Raw genomic sequence first — 6,907 nt, forward strand, 5'->3', positions numbered from 1 at the left:
CTCTTCCTCATCTGAGGAACCTCCACTGATAAGCTGTGGTATTATTTTACAGCAATGAATACATGAATCACATATCAAACTTACAACTGATATTGTTCCTGTGGATATAAAAACATAATTTTTTAAAATAAAGCAGACATCACCCATAGCAATTGGCCATTTAATTATTCAAATTAGAAGAACTCTTGTCATTTGAGCGTAAGGTGTTACATACAAACAAATATAATTGACATGGACATAAATAAACAACTGTCTCTTATTTATCCACTCATTTGAAAATGTTGGGTGCATATAGAAAAGTAAGCACTATTTTTCTTTGACAACTGTTCTGCGACAGTTTACCTCCTCGCCAAAGGTCCACTTAGAATCCCTTCTTCACCAGCCACTCCTTCAGCGCTGTATCAAAGTGACCTTTGACTCGAATTGTCATGGTCACTTCATTGACCTGGGTTGGCAGGTGTTTGCCAGTAAGCTGTTGCAGGTACTCCTTAACATCCTTCTCAGAAGCCTGACAGGAGACACAAAAAGTAGCAGCATTAATCAGGGAGAAACAACTGCACAGTGACAGGAAAACATAACATTCAACCCAAAGTTGTTGCTAGATAAATACAAGAGCTCTTATACTTATACTCTGGTTTCCAGCCAGTCATACTTACTGATATGCAATTCTGCAGAAGTTTTAACAATGCTTTGACAGAAGAACCCTAGAAATTCTGTCTCACTCACCCAGATGTTCCCTTCAACCTTGTCTTGCGACTGCCATGGGTGAGGTAAGTGTAGACAGGAACATTGTGCATTCGGGAGCGACAGATCATGTGTGGTAAAGCAAGAGGCACCTCTATAAAATGTTGGGTTAAAGGGGGTGAGAAAAATAGGAAAAATATTTAATTGAGGTTAATCAACCATAAAGTAAATAGCACCTGATACCCAAAGTGTGTTTGCTGAGACTATGGTCTCATTTGAGAAAAAGTCTGTCCTCTTTCCTCTCTCCTCCATGACGTGGAGACTGACATGGTCGAGGAGAGTGTTCATTTGTTTATAGGCTAATGGAAGAGTGTCCGGCCCTCCTCGATAGCCACTTTCATCAAGGATAGTCATATGCACATCTCGATACACCTTCCCTCTACTCGCCTCCCCTCCTTCATTATCTTTGACTTTTTTCAAAAGGAGGCGAGAGAGGACGGAGAGAGGACACAGGAGTTCAGCAAATCCAGTTGAGAAAAGGCCTATGAGAGATGTGTGTATGAGACTATAAACAACTAAGTGTTGGCAGATAAATCATGTACAGAATATTAGAAGCGTAAAACAACTCGAACAACACATTTAAATGTAGTAAGGTATTTGAAGCAGAAGCTGAATCAGTGTGATAAATGAAGCCATTGCTCACCATTTGCCTTAAAACAAAGGATAACGTAAGGTGTCAAGCTTCACCTGATGGAGGATTCCAGCCAAATGGGGAAGGACCATCATGTTTAGGGGGAAAGGGCACTCGTGAAGGTGATATCAGTTGTTCCACAAATTTGTATTCTTCTGTAGATGCTAATATCCCACTCTTGGCTTCTCCAGCTAGGATACACAATGTCTGTTTTTGAAGGGAAAGTGACAGGGAGAAAAGTATTCTTGCGTGCTCCTGATAACTCATTCATGAAAACAGTTTTTGACAAATGCATTGAAAAGGGAAAATAAGCAGTGTCTGTCATTCAATCCATCCCAATTCCACACATTTATGCAGGGCAGGCCCTAGGGCCCTCTCTTTCTTCAATTTTCTGCAAAAATTGTTGCAACCCCTATTACTAGCCTATTCAACCTCGCTTTTGTATTGTCTGAGATCCCCAAATATTGGAAAGCTGCTGCAGTCATCCCCCTCTTCAAAGGGGGAGACACCTTAGACCCAAACTGTTATAGACCTACGTATTTCCATTCTGCCCTGCCTTTCTAAAATCTTCGAAAGCCAAGTTAATAAACAGATCACCGACCATTTCGAATCCCACCATACCTTCTCCACTATGCAATCTGGTTTCCGAGCTGGTCATGGGTGCACCTCAGCCATGCTCAAGGTCCTAAACGATATCATAACCACCATCAATAAAAGACAGTACTGTGCAGCCGTCTTCATCGACCTGGCCAAGGCTTTCGACTCTGTTAATCACCGGCTTCTTATCGGCAGACTCAATAGCCTTGGCTTCTCAAATGACTGCCTCGCCTGGTTCACCAACTACTTCTCAGATAGATTTCAGTGTGTCAAATCGGAGGGCCTGTTGTCCGGACCTCTGGCAGTCTCTATGGGGGTGCCACAGGGTTCAGTTCTCGGGCTGACTCTTTTCTCTGTGTATATCAATGATGTCGCTCTTGCTGCTGGTGATTCTCTGATCCACCTCTACGCAGACGACACCATTCTGTATACATCTGGCCCTTCTTTGGACACGGTGTTAACAAACCTCCAAACGAGCTTCAACGCCATACAACACTCCTTCTGTGGCCTCCAACTGCTTTTAAATTCTAGTAAAACTAAGCGCATGCTCTTCACTACAAATACCTAGGTGTCTGGTTAGACTGTAAACTTTCCTTCCATACTCACATTAAACATCTCCAATCCAAAATTAAATCTAGAATTGGCTTCCTATTTCACAACAAAGCCTCCTTCACTCATGCCGCCAAACATACCCTCGTTAAACTGACTATCCTACCGATCCTTGACTTCGGCGATGTAATTTACAAAATAGCCTCCAACACTCTACTCAGCAAACTGGATGTAGTCTATCACAGTGCCATCCGTTTTATCACTAAAGCCCCATATACTACCCACCACTGTGACCTCTATGCTCTCGTTGGCTGGCCCTCACTACATATCTGTCGCCAAACCCACTGGCTCCAGGTCATCTATAAGTCTTTGCTAGGCAAAGCCCCGCCTTATCTCAGCTCACTGGTCACCATAGCAGCACCCACTCGTAGCATGCGCTCCAGTAGGTATATTTCACTGGTCATCCCCAAAGCCAACTCCTCCATTGGCCGCATTTCCTTCCAGTTCTCTGCTGCCAATAACTGGAACGAATTGCAAAAATCACTGAAGCTGGAGTCCTATATCTCCCTCTCTAACTTTTATTATAATCTGTCAGAGCAGCTTACCGATCACTGTACCTGTACACAGCCAATCTGTAAATAGCACACCCGACAACCTCATCCCCATATTATTACCTACCCTCTTGCTCTTTTGCACCCCAGTATCTCTACTTGCACATCATCATCTGCACATATATCACTTCAGTATTAATGCTAAATTGTAATTATTTTCGCCTCTAGGGCCTATTTATTGCCTACCTCCCTACTCTTCTACATTCGCACACACTGTACATAGATCTTTCTATTTTTCTTTTCTTTTGTGTTATTGACTGTACATTTATTTGTAACTCTTTGTTGTTGTTTTTGTCGCACTGCTATGCTTTATCTTGGCCAGGTCGCAGTTGTAAATGAGAACTTGTTCTCAACTGGCCTACCTGGTTAAATAAAGGTGAAATAACTAAATAAATAGGGGATATTTGGTTTGCCCCCCCCCCCCCCCCCCCCCCCCCCCCCCCCTCTTGAATGCGGAGAGAAAAAGTTGAATAGTTAATTTGCTGCAATGGGGTGCAGATTATGTTTTGCCGTTTTAAAGCTTATTTCCTGAAATTCTACACATTTTGTCATGTTAATATGTTATCTGAGTGACTAACAAGATCAAATGGGGGTCAAACAGGGAAATGGTTCCAATTGTTTTTCCACCAATCATTTTTCCCATTGGGTATTTTAGAAACACTTAAAATAAGGGTTGTGCTTTGTGTAGGCCCAGCCTGGCATGACGTTTTGATAACCATGTCAATCCCTCTCAGACAAGGTGACTTATCAATATATTCTGCTCTATTTACTCTCAGATTCGAAAATGCTCATTTGCATCAAAGTAGACCGAGAGATAGAAGCTGTTTTTCAATCTCAAGGCCATCGGACCGTTAAACAGCCTTCACTAACATTGAGTGGCTGCTGCCAACATACAGAATCATATCTCTAGCCACTTTAATAATTGGATGCAATAAATGTATCACTTGTCACTTTAAACAATGCCACTTTATATAATGTTTACATACCCTACATTGCTCATCTCATATGTATATGTGAACGGAAAGGCTCTGGAGCAACGAACTGCCCTTGCTGTCTCTGCCTGGCCGGTTCCCCTCTCTCCACTGGGATTCTCTGCCTCTAACCCTATTACAGGGGCTGAGTCACTGGCTTACTGGTGCTCTTCCATGCCGTCCCTCGGAGGGGTATATCACTTGAGTGGGTTGAGTCGCTGACGTGGTCTTCCTGTCTGGGTTGGCGCCCCCCTTGGGTTTTGCCATGGCGGAGATCTTTGTGGGCTATACTCAGCCTTGTCTCAAGATGGTAAGTTGGTGGTTGAAGATATCCCTCTAGTGGTGTGGGGGCTGTGCTTTGGCAAAGTGGCTGGGGTTATATCCTTCCTGTTTGGCCCTGTCCGGGGGTATCATCGGATGGGGCCACAGTGTCTCCTGACCCCTCCTGTCTCAGCCTCCAGTATTTTTGCTGCAGTAGTTTATGTGTCGGGGGGCTAGGGTCAGTCTGTTATATCTGGAGTATTTCTCCTGTCTTATCCGGTGTCCTGTGTGAATGTAAGTATGCTCTCTCTAATTCTCTCTTTCTTTCTCTCTCTCTCTCTCTCTCTCTCGGAGGACCTGAGCCCTAGGACCATAACTCAGGACTACCTGGCATGATGACTCCTTGCTGTCCCCAGTCCACCTGGCTGTACTGCTGCTCCAGTTTCAACTGTTCTGTCTGTGGCTATGGAACCCTGCCCTGTTCACCGGACGTGCTACCTGTCCCAGACCTGCTGTTTTCAACTCTCTAGAGACAGCAGGAGCGGTAGAGATACTCTCAATGATCGGCAATGAAAAGCCAACTGACATTTACTCCTGAGGTGCTGACCTGTTGCACCCTCGACAACTACTGTGATTATTATTATTTGACCATGCTGGTCATTTATGAACATTTGAACATCTTGGCCATGTTCTGCTATAATCTCCACCCAGCACAGCCAGAAGAGGACTGGCCACCCCTCATAGCCTGGTTCCTCTCTAGGTTTCTTCCTAGGTTCTGGCCTTTCTAGGGAGTTTTTCCTAGCCACTGTGCTTCTACACCTGCATTGCTTGCTGTTTGGGGATTTAGGCTGTGTTTCTGTACAGCACTTTGAGATATCAGCTGATGTAAGAAGGGCTATATAAATACATTTGATTTGAAATAAATTTGATTTGATATAGTGTACTCTATACCATTTACTGCATCTTTCCTATGCCGCACGGCCATCGCTCATCCATATATTTATATATACATATTCTTATTCATTCCTTTACACTTGTGTGCATAAGGTCGTTGTTGTGAAATTGTTTGATTACTTGTTAGACATTACTGCACTGTCAACTAGAACGACAAGCATTTCGCTACACTCGCATTAACATCTTATAACCATGTGTATGTGACCAATCAAATTTGATTTGACATCATGCAAAACTACAAATCCCTGCAAGCTCCTGCACATGATCTTTTTATTTATTTATTTTATTTCACCTTTATTTAACCAGGTAGGCAAGTTGAGAAGAAGTTCTCATTTACAATTGCGACCTGGCCAAGATAAAGCAAAGCAGTTCGACACATACAACGACACAGAGTTACACATGGAGTAAAACAAACATACAGTCAATAATAGAGTATAAACAAGTCTATATACGATGTGAGCAAATGAGGTGAGATAAGGGAGGTAAAGGCAAAAAAAGGCCATGGTGGCAAAGTAAATACAATATAGCAAGTAAAACACTGGAATGGTAGATTTGCAGTGGAAGAATGTGCAAAGTAGAAATAAAAATAATGGGGTGCAAAGGAGCAAAATAAATAAATAAATACAGTAGGGAAAGAGGTAGTTGTTTGGGCTAAATTATAGATGGGCTATGTACAGGTGCAATAATATGTGAGCTGCTCTGACAGTTGGTGCTTAAAGCTAGTGAGGGAGATAAGTGTTTCCAGTTTCAGAGATTTTTGTAGTTTGTTACAGTCATTGGCAGCAGAGAACTGGAAGGAGAGGCGGCCAAAGAAATAATTGATTTTGGGGGTGACTAGAGAGATATACCTGCTGGAGCGTGTGCTACAGGTGGGAGATGCTATGGTGACCAGCGAGCTGAGATAAGGGGGGACTTTACCTAGCAGGGTCTTGTAGATGACATGTAGCCAGTGGGTTTGGCGACGAGTATGAAGTGAGGGCCAGCCAACGAGAGCGTACAGGTCACAATGGTGGGTAGTATATGGGGCTTTGGTGACAAAACGGATTGCACTGTGATAGACTGCATCCAATTTGTTGAGTAGGCTATTGGAGGCTATTTTCTAAATTACATCGCTGAAGTCGAGGATTGGTAGGATGGTCAGTTTTACAAGGGTATGTTTGGCAGCATGAGTGAAGGATGCTTTGTTGCGAAATAGGAAGCCAATTCTAGATTTAACTTTGGATTGAAGATGTTTGATATGGGTCTGGAAGGAGAGTTTACAGTCTAACCAGACACCTAAGTATTTGTAGTTGTCCACGTATTCTAAGTCAGAGCCGTCCAGAGTAGTGATGTTGGACAGGCGGGCAGGTGCAGGTAGCGATCGGTTGAAGAGCATGCATTTAGTTTTACTTGTATTTAAGAGCAATTGGAGGCCATGGAAGGAGAGTTGTATGGCATTGAAGCTTGCCTGGAGGGTTGTTAACACAGTGTCCAAAGAAGGGCCAGAAGTATACAGAATGGTGTCGTCTGCGTAGAGGTGGATCAGAGACTCACCAGCAGCAAGAGCGACATCATTGATGTATACAGAGAAGAGAGTCGGTCCAAGAATT

General features: G+C 43.3%; 1 pseudogene; it reads right to left on the reverse strand.

Annotated features, from left to right (window-relative positions):
• Positions 1-231: 231 nt before the first annotated feature.
• On the reverse strand, positions 232-1,730 carry LOC149970381 (large ribosomal subunit protein mL49-like; annotated as a pseudogene).
• Positions 1,731-6,907: the final 5,177 nt, after the last annotated feature.

The sequence above is a fragment of the Oncorhynchus mykiss genome, chromosome 29 (assembly GCF_057628025.1).
Source record: "Oncorhynchus mykiss isolate SJ-2025 chromosome 29, ASM5762802v1, whole genome shotgun sequence".
NCBI lineage: Eukaryota > Metazoa > Chordata > Actinopteri > Salmoniformes > Salmonidae > Oncorhynchus > Oncorhynchus mykiss.